Consider the following 22,788-nt stretch of genomic DNA (forward strand, 5'->3'; position numbering starts at 1 on the left):
CGTTCCGACGTGAATGACAAGACGATCCGCATGTCAGAAACCGCATCCCGGGGACAGAATGACAAGCAGATGTTCTGGAAACTCTTTGCTGCTTGCAATTCTTGGAGCAAAGTGGAATGTATTTCACACTGAGCAAGTTTCAGCTGGCTCCGAGTCTCCAGTGTACGCTGCTCTCTTTCCCGCCAGCTCAGAGAGAGAACAATAGGAGGGACAAAGGAGTGAATAACGATCCGTGTGGGAGGGTGAATAACTGTTAATGGAGACCGTTAGTGGCTAACAATAAGTAGTGTGTCGTAGCAGACTATGTGATAACAAGGGCTCGTATGTGTGTGGTAGGGGTCAAGGACGTGGGGGATTTCAGGTCCTAAAGTCATGGAACTCGATCTTGAAGACCGGAGGGCTGTAGGGTGTTGAAGTGGAATATGAGGCGTTGTTCTTCCATCTGGAGCTGAGCTTTGCTGGAACACTGCTGCAAGCCTGAGACAGAGATGTTGGCCAGGGAACAGGGTGGCGTGTTAAAGTGGTAGGAAAGCAGAAGCTCAGAGCCTTTTTTCGCGGGCAGAACCGAGATGTTCTGCGAAGCAGTCATCCAATTTATACTTGGTGTTCCGTTGGGGAAACGACAGTGTGAGCAGCGAATGCAGTAGACTAGGTTGCGGCAAATGTGCAGGTAACGTGCTGCTTCACCTGGAAGGTATGTTCGAGCCTGGAAGGATATTCAGGAGGGAGCAGGTAAATTGTGCTTCTGAGTGAAATCACGGTTCGGAAAAACACAATGTGGCAATTTAGACAGAGTTAATATTTGTTCGTCGGCGATATGTCTGCCGGTGCGCGATGGGAGCAGAACCCAGAAGGGAAACCATCTTCCCTATTCACTCAATGTCGAGTTTAGCAGCTTTCCCGTATAACGGCGCACTGTTGTGCACCTCGCCTTCTGATCTGCTTCCCAAAAATCTTCGACGTAAATATTTCACATTCATACACAGGCCCAGTATGCAGAGTTGAGATGACACACCCGTGGAAGTCTGCGGGGTCTTCTCCTGTTCTCTGTGCCCTATGTTGAGGAGGGCAATACTTGTCACTGGTCACTCCGGTGTCAGAGAAAAGTTGAGAAAGAAAACGGTTTAATTTTCTGCCAGTAGAGAGGGCCCGGTTCCTGGGGACGGGCAAACGGCAGCAGAGAGACAGAATGAGAAGCAGCTGTTCATACAGTCATAGAGATGTACAGCATGGAAACAGACCCTTCGGTCCAACCCGTCCATGCCGACCAGATATCCCACCCCAATCTAATCCCAGCTGCCAGCACCCGGCCCATATACCTCCAAACCCTTCCTATTCATATATCCATCCAAACGCCTCTTAAATGTTGCAATTGTACCAATCTCCGCCACTTTCTCTGGCAGCCCATTCCATATACGCACCACCACCTGCGTGAAAAGGTTGCCCCTTAGGTCTCTTTTATATCTTTCCCCTCTCACCCTAAACCCTAAAGCCCTCTAGTTCTTGACTCCCCGACCCCAGGGAAAAGACTTTGCCTATTTATCCTATCCATGCCCCTCATAATTTTGTAAACCTCCATAAAGCCACCCTCCAACCTCCGACGTTCCAGAGAAAACAGCCCCAGCCTGTTCAATGTCAACTGGAACTTTACTCTGAGCAAGACTCAGCTGGTTCAAGAGGTAGGGCGGGGGCAGGGACGCTGGCGCGCCAACCGTGTGGCTCGTTGGTCTAGGGGTATGTTTCTCGCTTTGGGTCTTCGTCGACGCAGACGTGCGAGAGATCACGCGTTCAAATCCAGGACGAGCCCGAGTTTCGTGAATCGCGCGGAAGTTCTCGCTTAATTTTCTCAAAAAGCACCTTCGTAAAACGAGGTTGGGCTCCCTGGAGGCCCAATGGGACAGAAAGCAGCGAAGTGAAATGATTGGAGGTATCGTTGAATAAGTTGACGTGAGTGGTGCAGTGTTTGAGGGATGTCAGCGATGAGGGTCGATTGGAAATTTGGGACAGCTCTCTTCGGAGTACGGAAGTTTGAAATCTGGCCCGATTGAAACTTTTCAAGTCATGCGAAGTCTAGACAGAGAAAGTAATGTAGTCAAAATGTTCCCACGCCTGAAAGGATCGGCAACGATTCGGCAGAGTTTTAAAGGCATGAGGAAAAGAACCGAAAGTGACATTAGGAAGAATGCTTTCGTACAGGGAGTGGTTGGGGTCAGTAAATCCCTAACTGACACTGACAATGAGGCAGATTCATTAGACGCAAACGGGAATTCGGTGATCATGTTTAAAGTAACAATGTGCAGAATTACATGGAGAAGGCAAGAGAATGATACGAATAGAGACCCACGTTTACTTACTGTGTCGACCCAGCAGAGCGAAGGTGGGCCGCATGGCGTCTATTCAGAGTGAAATCACAAGAGAATGTGGGAAGTTAGAAAAAGTTTATATTTACACAGCCTCCATACGTCTGCGCAACGCCAGAGAAGACGACAGCAGTGAGGATCTTTGACATCAGTCTCGAACGTGCATGCCACGCGCCAGACGAAAGGCTGAAGGGACCTGTGGAGCGTCACGTTGTGCGTACGAGCAGAGTGGCGCAGCGGGAGCGTGCTGGGCCCATAAGCCAGAGGTCGGTGAATCGAAACCATCTTCTGCTATTGTTCAGTGCCTCCTTGAGCGACTTGCCTTTGCGATGGTACTCTGTTTGTTTAGCACCTTGCCTTTCAAACCGTTCAAGTACGGTGCTTTTGGAGGTCTGAGTGGTCTTCTCCTGTTCTTCGTCGGTTTCCTATGAACTGAATCGCAAAACCACTTCTCTGAGATGCCAATGAACTGATAACATTGAAACGCATACCTTGTGGTTTCGTGCCTTCCCTGCAGTAGTTCGCCAAGTCCGTTCCGACGTGAATGACAAGACGATCCGCATGTCAGAAACCGCATCCCGGGGACAGAATGACAAGCAGATGTTCTGGAAACTCTTTGCTGCTTGCAATTCTTGGAGCAAAGTGGAATGTATTTCACACTGAGCAAGTTTCAGCTGGCTCCGAGTCTCCAGTGTACGCTGCTCTCTTTCCCGCCAGCTCAGAGAGAGAACAATAGGAGGGACAAAGGAGTGAATAACGATCCGTGTGGGAGGGTGAATAACTGTTAATGGAGACCGTTAGTGGCTAACAATAAGTAGTGTGTCGTAGCAGACTATGTGATAACAAGGGCTCGTATGTGTGTGGTAGGGGTCAAGGACGTGGGGGTTTTCAGGCCCTAAAGTCATGGAACTCGACCTTGAAGACCGGAGGGCTGTAGGGTTTTGAAGTGGAATATGAGGCGGTGTTCTTCCATCTGGAGCTGAGCTTTGCTGGAACACTGCTGCAAGCCTGAGACAGAGATGTTGGCCAGGGAACATGGTGGCGTGTTAAAGTGGCAGGAAAGCAGAAGCTCAGACCCTGTTTTTGTGGGCAGAACCGAGATGTTCTGCGAAGCAGTCATCCAGTTTATACTTGGTGCTCCGTTGGGGAAACGACACTGTGAGCAGCGAATGCAGTAGACTAGGTTGCGGCAAATGTGCAGGTAAAGTGCTGCTTCACCTGGAAGGTATGTTCGAGCCTGGAAGGATATTCTGGAGAGAGCAGGTAAATTGTGCTTCTGAGTGAAATCACGGTTCGGAAAAACACAATGTGGCAATTTAGACAGAGTTAATATTTGTTCGTCGGCGATATGTCTGCCGGTGCGCGATGGGAGCAGAACCCAGAAGGGAAACCATCTTCCCTATTCACTCAATGTCGAGTTTAGCAGCTTTCCCGTATAACGGCGCACTGTTGTGCACCTCGCCTTCTGATCTGCTTCCCAAAAATCTTCGACGTAAATATTTCACATTCATACACAGGCCCAGTATGCAGAGTTGAGATGACACACCCGTGGAGGTCTGCGGGGTCTTCTCCTGTTCTCTGTACCCTATGTTGAGGAGGGCAATACTTGTCACTGGTCACTCCGGTGTCAGAGAAAAGTTGAGAAAGAAAACGGTTTAATTTTCTGCCAGTAGAGAGGGCCCGGTTCCTGGGGACGGGCAAACGGCAGCAGAGAGACAGAATGAGAAGCAGCTGTTCATACAGTCATAGAGATGTACAGCATGGAAACAGACCCTTCGGTCCAACCCGTCCATGCCGACCAGATATCCCACCCCAATCTAATCCCAGCTGCCAGCACCCGGCCAATATACCTCCAAACCCTTCCTATTCATATATCCATCCAAACGCCTCTTAAATGTTGCAATTGTACCAATCTCCGCCACTTTCTCTGGCAGCCCATTCCATATACGCACCACCACCTGCGTGAAAAGGTTGCCCCTTAGGTCTCTTTTATATCTTTCCCCTCTCACCCTAAACCCTAAAGCCCTCTAGTTCTTGACTCCCCGACCCCAGGGAAAAGACTTTGCCTATTTATCCTATCCATGCCCCTCATAATTTTGTAAACCTCCATAAAGCCACCCTCCAACCTCCGACGTTCCAGAGAAAACAGCCCCAGCCTGTTCAATGTCAACTGGAACTTTACTCTGAGCAAGACTCAGCTGGTTCAAGAGGTAGGGCGGGGGCAGGGACGCCGGCGCGCCAACCGTGTGGCTCGTTGGTCTAGGGGTATGTTTCTCGCTTTGGGTCTTCGTCGGCGCAGGCGTGCGTGAGATCCCGTGTTCAAATCCCGGACGAGCCCGAGTTTCATGAATCGCGCGACAGTTCTCGCTTAATTTTCTCAAAAAGCACCTTCGTAAAACGAGGTTGGGCTCCCTGGAGGCCCAATGGGACAGAAAGCAGCGAAGTGAAATGATTGGAGATAGCGTTGAATAAGTTGACGTGAGTGGTGCAGTGTTTGAGGGATGTCAGCGATGAGGGTCGATTGGAAATTTGGGACAGCTCTCTTCGGAGTACGGAAGTTTGAAATCTGGCCCGATTGAAACTTTTCAAGTCATGCGAAGTCTAGACAGAGAAAGTAATGTAGTCAAAATGTTCCCACGCCTGAAAGGATCGGCAACGATTCGGCAGAGTTTTAAAGGCATGAGGAAAAGAACCGAAAGTGACATTAGGAAGAATGCTTTCGTACAGGGAGTGGTTGGGGTCAGTAAATCCCTAACTGACACTGACAAAGAGGCAGATTCATTAGACGCAAACGGGAATTCGGTGATCATGTTTAAAGTAACAATGTGCAGAATTACATGGAGAAGGCAAGAGAATGATACGAAGAGAGACCCACGTTTACTTATTGTGTCGACCCAGCAGAGCGAAGGTAGGCCGCATGGCGTCTATTCAGAGTGAAATCACAAGAGAATGTGGGAAGTTAGAAAAAGTTTATATTTACACAGCCTCCATACGTCTGCGCAACACCATATAAGACGACAGCAGTGGAGAACTTTGACATCAGTCTCGAACGTGCATGCCACGCGCCAGACGAAAGGCTGAAGGGACCTGTGGAGCAGCCCGTTGTGCGTCGGAGTAGAGTGGCGCAGCGGGAGCGTGCTGGGCCCGTAACCCAGAGGTCGATGGGGCGAGACCATCCTTTGCTCTTGTTCAGTGCTTCCTTGAGCGGCTTTTCTGTGTGATGGTACTCTGCTCCGCATCTTGCCTTTCAAACAACTTCCTTAGCGTCTGAATGCCCCGTATCATACTGATACTGTCGCGAAACTCACGCCCTTCCAGTAACGTGCTTTTGGAGGTCTGAGTGGTCTTCTCCTGTTCTCAGCTGCTTCGGGAGGCTGCTGTCCCCATGGCTGGTGGCTCGTTACTCTAGGATATGATTCTAGCTTTGGGTCTTCGAGCATATGCAGCCGTGTGAGAGTTCCCGCGTTCCAATCCCAGGCGAACTGTCATCCTTAAATTGACCTGAGCAAAAATGCCCGATGAATTTTCTCAAACAGCCGCTTCGTTAAATAAGATCGGACTGCCTGAATTAGGGACGACGCAGAGCTGCCATTACAGTGAACACGGCGAAGGGAAACACGTGTTGAAAGTGAGAACAAGTATTGCAGATTTTTCGCCCGCGCAATCCGAGTCTGAATGAATCCTCCACCTGTATTACGCTCAATTCTGAGGGTGATACTTCAGGAAGCGGGGAAGTGAAGTAATTGTTGAACCAGCAGATCTAAGGTGGGCTGCGTAACCTCAGTCTGCACAATTTCTGATTCTGAGTGAAATTGGAGTTGGATCAATAGAACGTGGGAAATATGACAACGGATATATTCTGCCCAACAGGATACTCCATCACAGCAATGAAGGTGTTTGACATCATTCTCGAAGGTACATGACACAATGCAGATTCAAAACCGAGTATTCCTTTGAATCACGGAGTAATTTGTTTACAGTTATTCAGCTGAGGTGAGCGGAGTTGCGCATTGGGAACCACTCCAGTTGATAGGCCGAAGCCGTTTTCTCCTGTGTGATAGTCCCACCAACACTCCAATTTGCTGTGCTTCCAGTCAGTAGATGCAGATTACTATCCCATACTGATACACGGGCCACGATGACCCAGCTGTGGTGACAAGCTTGTGAAGGGCTGAGTGCTCTTCTCCTGTTCTCTGTCGGCCTCCTATGATCCGAATCATCCAACCTCTCTTCTCCGAGATAGGAATAAACTGGTGAAGGTGAAACACATCAGTTGCGGTGTGTCCCATACGCAGGAGGCCCTGCAGTAATTCCCCACGCTATTTCACACAGCTGCATCCTCCCGGTGAATTACGCTTGGCAAAAAAAAGATTGAACCAAATCAGTGTGCGCCATTGGATTTTACTGACACCGTTTATAAAATTCAGGCTCACCGTTAATGTGGAGAGGGGCCGTCAGACTGTAGTTTCTGCTCCTTCTGTTGAATAAAGATAATTTTAACTGTGTCCAGTGAGAGGAAAGGATTTGCTGTTGGTGGGAAACATTTCTATCTGAACTCGCTGTCACTCTCCTGATAGATTGAAACATAAAGCTGGGAGTCTCTGGATTATGTTGTAAAAATATCGGTATTGTGTTATTCACACCGCGCTGTCACCAACTGAACGAAGCGGCTGCCCAGAGGGAGGCGGCTGTGTTTAAATCCCGTGATGAACTGGGGAGCTGAGCATTTACCCAAACAATGGGCACTCCACCTCCCTGACACAGTGTTCACAAATCAAACTGACAGCAAAGCTTCACGTGTGATCGAAAGTTTCCGTCAAGAAGATTTGGCTCAACAGATATCCGGAGTGAACGTACTCCTTTCTTGATTTGAAACGGAAGAAGTTGACGTCAGTGAGCCTGACGTGATTCGAACAGGCAACCGTCTGATTTGGAGTCAGACGCGCTACCGTTGCGCCACAAGCTCACGGATGACTTACTAGCTCTATTCATGCTTAAGGGAGGTGATCGCACTGCAATGATTTTACGTTATGAGGAACAACGGAGATCAACAGTTCATGTCTGTTCTGTCTCTCCCCCTTCTCCTTCTGTCTCTCGAAACAATTTCCAACTCTACCTCACTAAAAAGCTGAAAGAACTGCGGATGCTGTATATCAGAAACAAAAAACAGGAGTTGCCGGTGACCCTTTCACAGAACAGATGGTGATTGGGAAAACGTTGGTTTATATGCAGGAGATATTGTGGGAGGAAGGCGGATGCAGTAAATGATAGATCAGGATAGAGCCCAAAGCGAGGGAAGAACTGTTGGACAGGAAAGGGAGTTGATAACGATCTGCGTGGAAGGGTGAATGGAGACTGTTCGTGGCCAAGAATAGGTAGTGTGTAATGACAGACTGTGTGATAACAAGGCTTGGTGTGTGTGGAAGGGACGAGGATACTATGGATTTCAGGCCCTAGAATTATTGAATTCGATATTGGGACCGGAGGATGTGTGGTCCCCAAGTGAAATATTCGGTGCTCTTCGTTCTGCTGGTGCTGAACTTCGCTGGAACACCATAGCAAACCTGAGACATAGATATTGGCCAGGGAACAGGGGAGGGTGTGGAATTGGCAGGCAACTGGAAGCTCAGGTTCTTTTTGCGGGCAGAACGTAGATGTTCTGTGCAGCAGTCACCCAGTTTTAGGCTTCGTTTTCCCCATTGTAGATGAGACCACACTGTGAGCAGCAAATGCAGTAGATTGGGTTGTAGGAAGAGCAGGCAAAGTGCTGCTTCACCGGGAAGGTAGGTTTGGGCCCTTGGATGGTGAGGAGGGAGCAGGTAAATGGGCTGGTGTCACACATTCGGCAGTTGCAAGGTAAAGTGCCGTTGGACTATTGGGTTAGGGTTGATAGGAATGAAGGGAGAGTTGACCCAAGGTATAACTCCTGCCCATTGACTTATCCGCCAAATAGAGAAATTTGTTAAGTGTGTACGAGGAAATTTTCTAATTCACAATGAGGATCTACATACTGGCGAGGGTGCAAAACCTAAGGGTCAGCGACCATAATTCTATTAACATTACAATAGTGATTGAAAATAATATATCAGATCTAAAGGTTGAAGTTCTAAATTGGAGGAATACTCAAGTATGAGGCAAGATCTTTCAAAAGCTGATTGGGGGCAGTTGTTCGCAGGTTAACGGACTGCTGGAAAATGGGAAGCCTTCAAATATGAGATATCAAGAATCACACACACAGTATATTCCTGTTCGGGTGAAAGGAAAGGCTGGTCGGTGTAGGGCATGCTGGATGACCAGAGAAAGTGAGATTTTGGTTAAGATAAAGAAGGATGCACACGTCAGGTATCGACAGAGAGATCGAGTGAATCCTAAGAGAATAAAGGCAGAACGAGCATACTTAAGAGAGAAATCATGAGGGCAAAAAGGGGATATGAGATAGCTTTGGCAAATAGAGTTAAGGATAAGCCAAAGGGTTTTTTTTATAAATACGTTAAGGACCAAAGGATAACAAGGGAGAGAATAGGGCCCCTCAAAGATCAGCAAGGCGACCTTTGTGTGGAGCTGCAGTAGATCGTGGTGGGGTGGGGGGCGGGAATACTGAACGGATATTATGCATCAGTGTTTACTGTGGAGAAGGGCATGGAAGATATAAAATGTGAGAAAGTAGATGGTGACATGTTGAAAAAATGTCCATATGGCAGATGAGAAATTGCTAGATATCTTGAAATGCATAAAAGTGGATAAATCCCAAGAACCTGATCAGGAGTACCCCAGAACTCTATGGGAAACTGGGGAAGTGATTGCTGGGCCTCTCAATGAGATATTTGTATCATCAATAGTCACAGGTGAGGTGCCGGAAGGCTAGAGGGTGACTAACGTGGTGCCACTATTTAAGAAAGGTGGTAAGGAAAAGCCAGGGAACTATAGACCGGTGAGCCAGACATCCGTGACGGGCAAGTTTTTGGAGAGAATCCTGAGAGATAGAGTTTACATGCACTTGGAAAGGGAAGAATTGATTAGGGATAGTCAGCATGGCTTTATGCTTGGGAAATCATGTCTTACGAACATGATTGAGTTTCTTGAAGAAGTACAAAGTGGATTGATGAGGGCAGAGCAATGGATGTGATCTATATGGACTTCAGGAAGGCGTTCATCAAGGTTCCTCATGGGAGACTGGTGCGCAAGGTTTAATCGCATGGCATCCAGGGACAACGAGCCATTTGGATACAGAACTGGCGAGAAGAAAGAAGACAGAGGGTGGTGATGGAAGGTTGCTTTTCAGACTGAAGGCCTGTGACCAATGGTGTATCACAAGGATCGATGCTGGGTTCGCTAGTTTTTGTCAGTTATATAAATGATTTGTATGTGAACGGAGGACGTATCATTCGTAAGTTTGTAGATCACACCAAAATTGGAGGTGTAGTGGACAGCAAAGAAGGTTACCTCAGATTACAACGGGACGTTGATCAGATGGGCCAATGGGCTGAGAAGTGGCAGATGGAAGTTAATGTAGATAAATATGAGGTGCTGCATTTTGGAAAACCAAATCAGAGCAGGACTTTTACACTTAATGGTAAGTTCCTTGGAAGTGTTGCTGAGCAAAGAGACCTTGGAGTTCAGGTTGATAGTTCCTTAAAAGTAGAGACGCAGGCAGATTGGGTAGTAAAGAAAGCGTTTGGTGTGCGTTCCTTTGTTGGTCAGAGCATCGAGGATAGATGTTGGGAGCTCATGTTGCCACTGTACAGAATTTTGGTCAGGCCACGTTTGGAATATTGCATATAATTTTGGTCTGGTTCCTATTGGAAAGATGTTGTGAGACTAGAAAAGGTGCAGAAAAGATTTACAAGGATGTTGCCAGGATTGGAGGGTTGGGCTATAGGGCGAGGCTGAATAGTCTGTTTTCTCTGGAGCGTCGGATGCTAAGGGGTGACCTTATAGAGGTTTATATAATCATGAGGAATATGGAGAGGGCAAATAGAGAAGTTCTTTTCCCTGGGATGGGGGAGTCCAGAACGACAGGGCATAGTTTTAGGGATGGGAGGGGAAAGATATAGAAGGGACTTAAGTGGCATCCTTTTCACGCAGAGGGTGATGCATGGATGGCATGAGCTGCTGGAGTAAGTGATGGAGGCTGTATCATTACAGCATTTAAAATGCATCTGGATGTGTATATGAATAGGAAGGTTTTATGGGGATTTGTGCCAAGTGCTGGCATATGGGACTAGATTAGGTTAGGATATCTGGGCTGCATGGACGAGTTGGACCGAAGGGTCTGTCTCCGTGCTGTACATCTGTGTCACTCTGTGAGACTCCATGGGATTCTCTCGGAGAAAGTCAGGACTGAAGATGCTGGAGATCAGAGCAGAAAACGTGTTCTGGAAAAGCGCAGCAGGTCATGCAGCATCCCATGAGCAGGAGAACCCACGTTTCGGGCATGAGCCCTTCTTCAGGAATTTTTAGCTATAAACTATAAACATTCCCTTAGTTAAATATTGTGAAGTTTGAAGCCATTGTTTTAGTCCCCAAGTTCGACCTGAGCTCCCCCCTCCCCCGTCCCAATAACTCTGTTGACAGCCTTCATGTCACACTTAAAACTAGGATCGCTGTGCTCTTCCAGCACCACTAATCCAGTATTTGGTTTTCAGCATCTGCAGTCATTGTTTTTACCAGATTCGTGATCAGTCGGGGGATAAACAGTTACAGGAAAAGGGCCGGAAACTGCATGTGGAGAATGTCAGATCAGCCACAATCCTATTGAATGGAGAAGCAGGCTCAAGGGGTTGAATGGAATTTTGCTGTTCCTATTTCGTATGGTTCCCGAGCCCTTACCTCTGAAACAGGGTCCTGGCTTCAGTATGTGCCATTAATGAGAATGCTGATGTTCCCTTGTGTAATATCAACAACTTAGCAGCTGCTGAAACCTCTTGCTCCTTTGTTACCTCTAAACACAATAAGCCAATGTGTCCAGGGGAGGTGATGGCTGACTTTCTTGTCACCAGACTATTCACCCAGGTAATGTTCTGGGGACCTGGGTTCAAAATCTACCACGGCAGATGGTGGAATCTGGATTCAATATAAATCTGGAATTAAGAGTCTAATGATGAAACTGTTGTGGTTTGTTGTAAAAACTTATCTGGTTTCCTGCTGTCCGAACCTGATCTACATGTGATTTCAAGATCCACTGTCAGCTGGTTGAATCTTCACTGCCCTTTCAGTCAATTCTTAAAGCTCACCTTTTTTTTAACTCCGATGTTGCCAGAATGATTTATGGACGGCATAGGCTGGGACTTTTTTCACTGGAGTGTAGAAGGTTGAGGATGGAGGTTATGGAGGTTTATGAAGTCATCAGGGACAACGCTAAGGTGAATAACCACTGTCTTTTCCTGAAGGATAGGGGAGTTCAAAGTTTGGGAGTATATTTTTAAGATGAGAGATTTAAAAAGGACGGGGGTGGGGGCAACGTTTTTTACATTGAAGGTGGTTCGTGTGAAGAATGAACTGTCAGAGGAAGTGGTGTATGCAGGTGATGTTACAATGTTTAAAATTATTTGGATAAGTACAAAAGAGCCAAACACAGGCAGGTGGGTCTAATCTTCCCCCAGATATTCAAAGGGACAGCCAGTCAGAGGGGGGCAGGGCCACGCCTATCGTTGTTGTGTGGCATGTGTGACAGCTGCAACAAGACGTCCCAACTCCTGTGCTCAATGCTCTGACCAATGAAAGCAAGCATGCCAAAAGCCTTCTTTACCACCCTGTCTGCCCACGACCCCATTTTCTAGGAGCTAATAACCCGCAACCCTAGATCTCTCTCAGTTCTGGTTTCCTTGTAGTTCTGACTTCTGACTTCTTTATTTATGTTGAACTTGATGGGATACTTTGTCCAACTCAGCATGTTTAAACAGTATCTCTCAGAGGGATTCATTTGAAACTTTTGAGGAGGTGAGCTCAACAAGATTGAACTATTCAAAGTTACTTGGACTCTATTTTAAAGTTACATCAGGACCAGTAGTCAGAGACACGTACAGCATGGAAACAGACCCTTTGGTCCAACTTGTCCATGCTGACCTGATATCCTATATTAATCTAGTCCCATTTGACAGCACCTGACCCATATACTCTGGCAGCTCATTTCATATATATCCCACCCTCTGCATGAAGAAGTTGTCCAAGTAATATATTTTGCCTCTTACACTAAACCTCTGCCCTCTAGTTCTGGACTCCCCCATCCCAGGGAAAAGACCTTGTCTATTACCCTGTCCATGCCCCTCATGATTTTGTAACCTCTACTAGGTCACTCCTCTGCCTCTGATGGTCCAGTGAAAACAGTCCCAGCCTATTCAGCCTATCCCTGTAGTTCAAATCCTCCAACCCCCAGCAACATTCCCGTAAATCGTTTCTCATAGAGAAATCAACGTTTCAGTCCTGAAGAAGGTTTAATACCCAAAACGCTGACTACTCCACATCCTGGTGCTGCCTGGCTTGCTGTATCCTCCCAACCTCTTGCTTGCCTTCCTTGGCACGCAGTATGTAGTGGCTCAGTGGTTACCACTGCAGCCTCATAGTGCCAGGGGCCCAGGTTTGATTGCAGCCTTGGGTGGCTGTATGTGAGGAGTTTGCACTTTCTCCCAGCGTCTGTGTGGGTTTTCTCTGGGTGATCCTGTTTTCTTCCATAAACCAAAGATGTGCAGGTCTTGTGGATTGGCCAAGCTTAATTGCCCATAGAGTTAGGTACATTAGTCAGAGGGAAATGGGTCTGGATGGGTTACCCTTTGGAGGGTCGGTATGGACTTGTTGAGACAAATGGCCTGTTTTCACACTGACGCTAATCTCATCTGCACTACTTTTGTCACTAACGAATGACAGAGTTGACTCGACAGGCCTAATGGCCTAACTTCTGCTCTGATGGTCTTGCGGTCTTAGGTTTCTCTGGATCATTTCATTTGGCAATGTGCAGTCCCTGGCTCAATGAGCAGCATTGTCCACTGACAGCAAAGCTCACAGGATTGTAGAACTCCTACAATGTGGAAACAGGTCCTTCAGCCCAACACATCTGCACTGATCTTTCGAAGAGTAACCCAGTCAGATCCATTTTCCTACCCTCCCTAAATTGCACACAGACCCCGAACGGTGGAATTATTCCTGGGTTCTTGGTGCCATGAGGCAGCAGTGCAATTCGTGAGCCACCATGGGGTTGTGGTTGTGCGGTGTAGGGGAGGCAATTGCAGTCCAACAGAAAACAAAAACAGCCCACCTACTCTCCCACTGCACCCACTGTCAGGACTGGCAGGATGATCAATCCTGGGGGGTGACCCAAGGCAGCGTCGCGGGTGGGTTCTGTTTGCTGGGAGCGTTGGTGCCGCTGCTGGTGCTTCCACAAGTTGCAGGAAAATATGAACCTCTTCCCACACTTGGGCGAGCTGAAGGGCCTCTCCCCAGGGTGGGCACACTGGTGCTTCAGCAGGGCGGCGGAATTGTTGAAGGCCTTCCCGCACTCAGGGCAGCAGAATGGCCTCACCCGCTCCGCCACCGCCCTCTGCCCCCACCCTCCCCGGGTGGATCAGCTGATGCTTCAGCAGTGTGGAGGAGCGGGAATAGCCCTTCCCACACTCGGGGCAGGAGAACGGCTTCTCCCCGGTGTGAATGGACTCAGCCTCAGCAGGGCTGAGGAATTGATGAAGGCCTTCCTGCACTTAGGGCAAATGAACGACCTCTCCCCCATGTGGACCCACCAATGGGCCAGCAGGTCAGAGGAAAGAGCAAAGCCCTTCCTGCAATCGGGGCAGAAGAACGGCCTCTCCTCAATATGGACCCACTGGTGTCTCAGCAGGTGGGAAGAACTGCTGAAGGCCATCTCGCACTTGGGGCCGGAGAACGGCATTCCCCGGTGTGGACCAACTGGTGCGTCAGCAGGGCAGAGGAATCACTGAAGGCCTTCCCACACTCAGGGCAGCAGAAGGGCCTCTTCCCCTCTGTGGACCCATTGGTGCATCAGAACCCTTTCAAGTTTCACAATATCCTTCTGATAGAAGGGAGACCAGAATTACACACAATATTCCAAAAGTGGTCTCACCAATGTCCTGTACATCCACAACATATCTTCCCAACTCAGTCAGAGGATTGTGAAACCTTTAAAAACCCACAAAAATCAAACAGGAAAGAATGGAGGGAAAAAAACGAATTTTTGAGAGTCAGCTTGGAAGCATCAATGAGAAATCGGCGGACTGGTTTTATTGAGTACCTGTTCTCCTTAAATACACTATATACGTATTTCTCTTTTGTTCTTCGTAGTTTCTCTGTGCTGCAGTGTGTAGTGGCTCGTTGAAATAATCTCCTGATGCAGCTTCGTTTGAGGGTGCTGGGATGATTGGTTCTGTGGTTAAGTACTTGGTTTGGGTCTGTTGTTTTTCTGTAGATGCTAGTTTGAAGATCCCCATTGACTGTTCGCTCTACTGTGACATCTAGGAATGGCACGTTGTTGTTGTTCTCCTCCTTTTCAAAGAAGGAGTCCCCCCCCCCCCCCACCCCTCCCACCCACTCAGGCCCATTCTTTCCTGTTTGATTTTTGTGGGTTTTTAAAGGTTTCGCAATCCTCTGACTGAGTTGGGACACGAATATACAGACTAGTCAAAGGCCTCTACTGAAGACTAAAACACCAAGTTGAAGATTCACACCACTCCATTTACTCCATCCAAGAATTCCTGAACACCAAAGACACAAAGATAGAAGGGGATGGAATAATGATGTTCTTTGACATAACAGCCCTGTTCACATCCATTAACATCAACGTGGCCAAAGAAAACTGAAGACACTACTCGAAGGACCAAAGATACAAACACACCATCAACTTCATCAGCAAAGATAGCACTGTCAACCTCATGGAACTGTGCCTTACCATCCACTTCATATTCAGTAACAAGCCCTACAAACAAATCAACGAAACACCCATGAAACCACCAGTATCAGGATTCCTAGCAGAAGCAATAATGCAGAGACTCGAACACACAGCCCTTTCGACGATCCAATCCAAACTTTGGGACCGCTACAGTCATGACACTTTTGTCATCAGAAAATGAAACAAATTAGAGGAAACGTACAACACCATCAACAATCTCCTTACTGGCATAAAATTCACAAAAGAGGAGAACAACAACAAAGTGCCATTTCCAGATGTCACAGTAGAGCGAACAGTCAATGGTAAATTCAAAACAGCGTCTACAGGAAAACAACGCACGCGAACCAAGAACTTAACGACAGAAGCAATCATCCCTACACATACAAACAAATCTTAATCAGGACACTATTTCAACGAGCCACGACACACTGCAGCACCCAGGAACTACGAAGATCAATAAATAACTGTGCAGCGCATTTAGGAAGAACGAGCAACCTATAAACCCCCCGAAAATTGCTTCCCTGACGGGGAATCGAACCAGACAGCGGCTGTAAGAGCGCCGAAGCCTAACCACGAGACCATCTCAGATAAATTCAACCGCAGGCCATCAATGCGGACTTCACCAGTTTCCTCATTTCCCCTCCCCCACCTTACCTCAGTTCCAACCTTCCAGCTCAGCGTTATCCTCATGACCTGTCCTACCTGCCAATCTCCTTTCCCACCTATCCGCTCCACCCTCCTCTCTGACCTGTCACCTCCATCCCCACCCCCATTTCACCTATTGTACTCCTTGCTACCTTCGTCCTAGCAACCCCCAATTTATCTCTCTCTACCCTGGAGGCGTCCTGCCTTTATTCCTGATGAAGGGCTTTTGCCCCATACGTCGATTTTCCTGATCCTCGGAAGCTGTCTGACCTGCTGTGCTTTTCCAGCACCACTCTGATCTAAACTCTGGTTTCCAGCCTCTGCAGTCCTCACTTTTCCCTACCCAATAAACCCAGTGTGATGATTTCACATCAACAAACTGACACAAGCAGACACAACGTCTGCAGAAACCCTAGCACATTGCTTTACATTAAAGACATCTGGGAAATGATGTCAAGACAACTCAACCCTCTCAGCATCATGGTAGCCCACAAACCTCCCAACACACTTGAACAGCGGCTAATGAACCTGAAATACCCGATACAAACAACCAGCAAACGAATGTTATTTACAAAATACCATACAGGGAATTATATACATGAACTCTGCCGCACAGTTCTCTGTGGCAAGAAATGCTGGGATGAGATAAGGAAGATTTTTTTCAGACAAAACGCAGACAGGCCGCCTACTTGCGGAACGTTTCAGAGAACACCTCTGGGACACCCGGACCAACCAACCCAACCACCCCGTAGCCCAACACTTCAACTCCCCCTCCCACTCCACCAAGGACATGCAGGTCCTCGGACTCCTTCATCGCCAGACCATAGCAACACGACGGTTGAAGGAAGAGCGCCTCATCTTCCGCCTGGGAACCCTCCAACCACAAGGGATGAACTCAGATTTCTCCAGTTTCCTCATTTCCCCTCCCCCGACCTTGTCTCAGTCAAATCCCTCGAACTCAGCACTGCCTTCCCAACCTGCAATCTTCTTCCTAACCTCTTCGCCCCCACCCCACTCTGGCCTATCACCCTTAACTTGACCTCCTTCCACCTATCGCATTCCCAACGCCCCACCCCCAAGTCCCTCCTCCCTACCTTTTATCTTAGCCTGCTGGACACACTTTCCTCATTCCTGAAGAAGGGCTGATGCCCGAAACGTCGATTCTCCTGCTCCTTGGATGCTGCCTGACTTGCTGCGCTTTTCCAGCAACACATTTTCAGCTCTGATCTCCAGCATCTGCAGTCCTCACTTTATCCTGAAAAAAATCCCAGCCTATCCACCTGGATGCAGGTATACTCATGTCCAGTTATGAACTGTTGAATGTTGGTGCTGACTGGAACGGCCAAATGATCTATTCCTGCTCCCAATTCTCTCCCTCTGTGTCCAGGATAACTAGAGAACATACGACATAGGTGCTGAAATTAGGACATTCAGCCCATCAGATCTACTCCACCATTCAATCACGTCCATTAAGATTTTCAGCCCCATTTTGAAATTTGGATTTTGGAAAGACAGATCAGGGCAGGATCTGCAAAGTAAATGGGGCGTGTTGTTGAATAAAGATAACTTGGAGTGCTGCTTCATATTTTCTTGAAAGTGGAGTCGCAGGTAGACAGGCTAGCGAAGAATGTAGTATGTTATGCTTGCTTTTATAAGTCAGTGCATTTCAGTGCAGATGTTGGGAGGTCATGTTGCCCCTGTACTGGACATTGATTAGGCCACGTTTGGAATACTGTGTTCAGTTCTGGTTACCCTGCTACAGGAAAAGTGTTGTGAACCTTTGAAAGGGTTTGACAAAGATTTACAAGGCTACTGCCAGAGTTGGAGGGTTTGAGCTATATGGAGAGGCTAAATAGGTCGGAGCTGTTTTCCCTGGAGCATTGGAGGCTGAGGGGTGACTTTATAGAAGTTCATAAGGAGCATGGATAGGGTGAATAGCCAAGATCTTTTCCACATAGTAGGGGAGTCCAAAACTAGAGGGTATAGGTTTGAGGTGAGAGGGGAAATATTTAAAAGGAACCTTATGGACAACTATCTCACACCGAGGGTGAATCGAGCATGGAATGAGCTGCCAGAAGAAGTGGTGGAGACTGGTATAATTACAATATTTTAAAAGGCATCTGGTAGTAGGGTGAATTGAGAGGGATATAGGCTAAGTGCTGACAAATGGGACTATGTTAATTTGGGATATCTGGTCAGCACAGACAATTTCAACTGAAGGAAAGCAGAAATGTCGTTGTGAAGACTGGACTTTCAAAGCAACTTTCAAAGATGTTTTGCCCATCCTGGGAGCAGAAGCTACAATGAAATCTTTCATTTGTGAGACAGCAGTTGAGTGAGTGAGTGCATCTCGGATTTTGGTGGAAAATGGGAAGTTGTTGAAATGTGAGGAATAAGTGTTTTAAGTAAAGCGTCCTGAGCCGATTAAAGGGTCAGGTGGGTTTTTGTTTTAAACTGCTCATTGCATTCAGCCTCTACCATTATATTTCCAATGGCGTACATCTGAAGGAACAGTGAATCAGTAACTGGTATCATTAGAAGCCTTAAGATTTTCAGTACTGCAGGTATTGCATTGTTTCATTAGCATTGTAAAAGTTACTGGCAGCAGCAGCAGGTGTTTTTTTTTAGATTAGATTAGATTAGATCTGTATTCACTAGAAATTATTAAGCAGTTAGATAACACACACACAAGAGGGCAGGGTGGGACTTGTCTTTCCATTTGTAGAAGGTGGGAGATTCTGGGTTTGTGATCTGGGGAAAACACAACTGTGGATAATCATAGAAGCCCTCCTGTGTGGAAACCGGCCATTCATCCCATCAAATCCACACTGACCCATCCAAAGAGCATGCCACCCAGCCCCAGTTTATCTATTCATTTCTGCTGGTGGGTGAGACTAGGTCACAAGATTAGGGGGAGTGGAGGAGATAGAGGTGGAGAAATTGCTTGTCCCCGAGAGTGTGAAGCCATGGAATTCCTTGCCCAAGGAAGCAAGAGAAGTAGCCATATTCAAGACACAGTTCGACGGGATTTTGAAAGGGAGGAATTTAGGGTAGTCGGGATAGTGCAGATAAGTGGAGCTGAGACGATGGATAGGTCATCCATGATCTTTATGAATAGTGGAGTAGGCGCAATGGGCCAAATGGCCTACTCCTGTTTCTCTTCCTGTGAATGTATAAACCTGCATTTCTCACGGTCAATTCAAATCAAGGCAGGTGAGCAACGTAATGATGTGGAAAATGAACATTAGAGAATGATAGAAAGGGACAAGGAGAGTAAATGTCCCAACAATCAAAACTGGATTGAAAAGATCACAACAATCAAAACTGAAGACTGTATGTCTGAATGTGTGCTGCATTGTAACAAAAGTGGATGAATTGACTGTACACATTGAAGAGAATATGATCTAAGACTCCTGACAGAGGCATGGCTTCAGGATGCCAAGGATTGGATCCTGAATATTGAGGGGGTACATGGTATTCAAATTGAATGGGAAGGTCTGTAAAGGTAGAGGGTTGGCCCTGCTAATCGAAGCACAGATCACAGAGTAGTATGGTGTCAGCTCAGATTTCACATCCTGATTTCACTGTTCTCCTGTTGATCTCCCTGTTCCCACAGAGTGAAATGTCTTCTGTTCTCAGCTCTGATGGATTTCTGCTGAAGCCTTTTACCCCCTTTTACAGGTTCCAGAACAATAACATATTCAGTCAATCAAGGCCCAACCCACGTCTATGAGCCTGTCAACCATCCAGGCTGAGTGAGTCATCGTAGCAGGGAATAAAACAAGGACAATGAAACAAAATTAGACATAAACGAACATTTGGTGCTCATGCTTAAAGTTTGTTCATTAGATAGTAAACCAGAATTAGGGGTCTCCCAGGATTCTTCTTGTGCCCCACTTGAGAAATTCCCTCTCCCTTGCATCTAAGTATTAGTACCCAGCTATGATTTATAACGATATTTACATCAACAGAAATAAAGCATCTGTTAACAAATATACATAGAGATATACAAACAGACTTTTTAATCCAACACATCTGTGCTTTCCTATATAAATCTAGTGACCTATTTGCCAGCATTTGACCCATATTCCTCCAAACCTTTCTTAATCACACATTCATCCAGATGCCTTTTAAATGTTTTAATTGTACCAGACTCCACCACTTCCTTTGGACCATTTACTCCATCCATGCCCCTTATGACTTTACGAACCTCTTTAAGGTCACCCTGAGCCTCCGACACTCCAGAGAAACAGCCCCATCCTATTCAGCCTCTCTTTATACCATAAACCCTCCAACCCTGGTGACATCCTTATCAATCTTTTCTGTGCCCTTTCAGATTTCACAACAGTTTTCCTAACCTAGAGCAGGGAGACCAGAATCGAATGCAACATTCCTAAAGTAGCTGAACCAATGTCCTGTACAGCTGCAACGTGACCTCCCAACTCCTATACCCAATGCATTCAATGGGCCAAATGGCCTCTTCCTGCACTGCAGGGATTTAATTATTTGATTCTGTATCAGAGTCAATTTCAGTCACTATCTCTGGTTTATGGTGTGTCAGGGTGGGATCACTGGTACCAGAATTGCATGCAACACTCCAAACCTGGCCTAACCAATGTCTTCTACAGTCGCAACATGACCTCCCAATCCTACATCCAGTGCACTGACCAAATAAAACGCAAGCATACCAAACACCTTCTGCACTGTCCTGTCTACCTGTGACTCCACTTTCAAGGAACTATGAACTTACCATCGATTCATACAGCTTGGAAACGGACCTTTGGTCCAACCAGTCCATGCCAACCATAATCCCAATCTAAACCAATCTCTCCTGCCTGCTTCTGGCATATATCCCTCCAAAACTTTCCTATTCATGTTCTTAAACAAATGTCTTTTAATTGTACCTGCATCCTCCACTTCCTCAGGAAGTTCATTCCACACATTAGTAGTTGAATGGCAAGGATGGGTTTGAGTTGAAATGGTTCATAAAATAAACAGTTTTTACCCAACACCCTGTAGTAGATATGGTAGCAACTTCAATCCTGGAGTCTCACAAATCAGTATTTCCATGGAGTGGAGGGAAATTAAAGTGCTGGATTCACAGAGAAGGTGGTTTTCTGTGAGTGTGAAGCTAAAATTAAATCACGTGCTTTGGTTGAACTCAAACTGCATTGACTTGCAGGAGAGCGAAGGGAGTTTGCAAAGTGTCCTCCCTCCCCACATCCCTCAGCTGCAGGGCAGCGCAGGTGCAGTGTGGGCCCACTGTCGCCCCCAACACCTCCCCCCCCACCCCACTTGCCATTGTGGATGTCACAACATGTAAGTAGCCCTGTCAGTTTCATAGTGAAGCCCCCGCCCTCTGAGCAACATCTGGGAGCAAAGCAATGCCTCCCCCTTTCCATTCTTTATCTGGGGAGGGGGGAGGTGGAGGGCGGCTAGAAAGAGTGACAGGGGGACACTATCCACTTGTGGTAACTGGAGTGAATCCAGGAAAGGAGCAGACTCTCCAAAGGTGCTCAGATGCTCTTTGTCTCAAAGGTATTTTCACTGTGTATTCCCTCAGTTTGGCATATATAGAGTTTGCACCCTGGAAAAGGATTGCTTCTTTCCTCATGTTCACAATTAAAAGGGTAGTTTCTCATGGAACTGAGCAGTTTTTAAGGGATTGGCACATTGATATAAAATGTAGACGCATGTTGCTTCATATCGTGTGTATCTGATATTGTTGGCTGTTGTAAAAGCTTCGTGGCTATGATTTTTAACATTCTAATGCAGTAATGGATTTATGCCATGTATTATTGTCATCTTTTTTGTATACTAGGCCAGCAGGAAGTCATTCAGCAATTTTACCGGATTTCTTTTCTCAAACAGCTTTGACATTTCATTATCCTTGATTCAGCTCCATTTCCAGCACCTTTGTCGGCAGCTTTGTCCAGGTCATTGTCATCTAAATGACGTTTATCTTCATTCACACCTAAGGCTATCTGGCTGCATGAGGGCTTTCTGTGTCCTGCGTAATATTTGATCAGCAGGCATCTAGCAATCTACAGGAATTGCCACCGATGTTATGTTCATTTAATAGTACTGACAGTGATCAATTAATTAGTGTTTTTTTGCAGGAAGACATGCAGAAAGAAATCTGGAAACAAATGATACATCAACTTCTGACAGAGCCACTTGATTCATTGGGACTTGAATATCAGCAGCCATTCAATTCGAGAAGAAATGTTTGTTTTTGTCTGCTTGAGAGATTTTGGACAGTGCTGTGGCAGGAAGAATACTGAGACATCGAGTGAGGAAGATTCAGTGCGCTGACTGTGAAAAGTGCTTCAAACCAGTTCCTCAGTTTGGGGAATCAAAATCTCACCCCTCACGGTGGGGATAGACTGTGTACCCACTCTGTTTTAAATTTCAAACCCAGAGTGACACAAGGAAAGCTCCCTCCAAAGGGGAAACCATGGAAATGTGGGGACTGTGGGAAATAATTCCCTTTCCCTTCAGCGCTTGACACCCACAGACATGTTCACACTGGGGAGAGGCCATTCATCTGTCACCATCGTGGGAAAGGATTCACTCAGTCTGCAGATGCACCAGTGGGTCCACACGGGGGAGAGACCGTTCTCCTGCTCTCAGTGTGGGCAGTGATTCATCAATGCATCCATCTCCTGAAACACCAGCGAGTTCACGTGGGGGAGAGGCTGTTCACCTGCTCTGAGTATGGGAAGGGATTTGTCGATTCTTACTCTTTGCTGACCCACCAGCGGGTCCACACTGGGTTCACCTGCCCCAAGAGTGGGAAGAGCTTCAGTCATGTGAGCAACGTGCGGACGCACCAGCGGACCTACACTGGGGAGAGGCCATTCACATGCTCCGTGTGTGGGAAGGGGTTCA

General features: G+C 47.0%; 1 non-coding gene across 1 annotated transcript; it reads right to left on the reverse strand.

The window, feature by feature from the left end:
• Positions 1-7,254: 7,254 nt before the first annotated feature.
• trnaw-cca (transfer RNA tryptophan (anticodon CCA)) lies at positions 7,255-7,326 on the reverse strand. The gene has a single exon. It is a non-coding gene; the product is annotated as a tRNA-Trp (tRNA).
• Positions 7,327-22,788: the final 15,462 nt, after the last annotated feature.

This window comes from Chiloscyllium punctatum, chromosome 36, assembly GCF_047496795.1.
Source record: "Chiloscyllium punctatum isolate Juve2018m chromosome 36, sChiPun1.3, whole genome shotgun sequence".
Lineage (NCBI taxonomy): Eukaryota > Metazoa > Chordata > Chondrichthyes > Orectolobiformes > Hemiscylliidae > Chiloscyllium > Chiloscyllium punctatum.